Source organism: Trachymyrmex septentrionalis, unplaced genomic scaffold (genome assembly GCF_001594115.1).
Source record: "Trachymyrmex septentrionalis isolate Tsep2-gDNA-1 unplaced genomic scaffold, Tsep1.0 scaffold9, whole genome shotgun sequence".
Classification (NCBI taxonomy): domain Eukaryota; kingdom Metazoa; phylum Arthropoda; class Insecta; order Hymenoptera; family Formicidae; genus Trachymyrmex; species Trachymyrmex septentrionalis.
Window position 1 is genome coordinate 4,198,698 of NW_017306091.1, and position 1,033 is coordinate 4,199,730.

Here is a 1,033-nt window from a genome sequence, read left to right on the forward strand (position 1 = left end):
AGCCATTGTCGAATTAAGTTTCTGCTAAAACACTTATTCGAAGCAGCTATTCTTGTCTACTGACCTGATAATCTGAGAAACTCTTTCAAAATCCTTTCAATTAAATAATAAACTACGTAATGATAAATAATTAACGAAAGCAATGAATTAATGACACTATTAAAATCGTGGCGGACGCTATTAGTAACATTCTGAAACTGTAACCGTTGTTTTATTACAAATTCGACATCGACAGCTGAGAATCAACATCCGGTGCAGATCCGCGCTGTTTCATATAAATACGAAATTATATACGGCCATCGGCAGAAGCGATTGAGCCCGTGAACACGGATCACGCTTCGCAAATTCAGTTTGCGTATATCTCCGAGAGGAATAATTGAAATGATTACGGCGCGGGAGAATAGCTTTCCAGAAGAGCGTGGCGTGATATCTTCGCTCGACAGCGCTGCGCGTTGGGAGCTGAAAATGATACCGTCATTAAGTGATGGTTAACCAACGTTAAGCGGCAGGCTAAGCTATTTTATTTAACGAAGCTTGGCTATAAATCAGATCACGCGATGCCAGAGAGAGGGAGAGAGAGAGAGAGAGAGAGAGAGAGAGAGAGAGAGAGAGAGAGAACCTGTACCTCGATCCGTGACTGACATGACATAATGTGATTCGCGATACCAAGTCCACCGTTCCTCGCATCCCTTCGCAACATCCCTCTTGTAAACGAGAGAGAGAGAGAGAGAGAAACCCGTCCAATTATAAAGCCTGACGTAACGTCGAAGTTTCCATAATTACTGCGCCACTACCATAGCCAGCCAGTCACGCCGCGAGATCGGCCGATGAATTACTTATGCCCGCGTTATCTCACTTCGCTCTCTCCGCTGCTGCAACTGCTGCTGCTGCTGCTGCTGCTGCTGCATTCGGCTACTAATCGGGTTAGCGGTGCCTGGAAGCGACTCCGAAATAGCGAGCGTTATTAATTTAAGTCACTCTTAATACGCTCTCTTCCATCGGCGAAAATCTTTCTCGTGCGTCCTCCCCCCTC

The 1,033-nt window shown here is 45.6% G+C and overlaps 1 protein-coding gene across 5 annotated transcripts in view; it reads right to left on the minus strand.

Moving 5' to 3' along the window:
• Positions 1-1,033, minus strand: part of LOC108755853 (myocyte-specific enhancer factor 2) — an 83,706-nt gene that overhangs the window by 53,370 nt on the left and 29,303 nt on the right. The window lies entirely within an intron of this gene.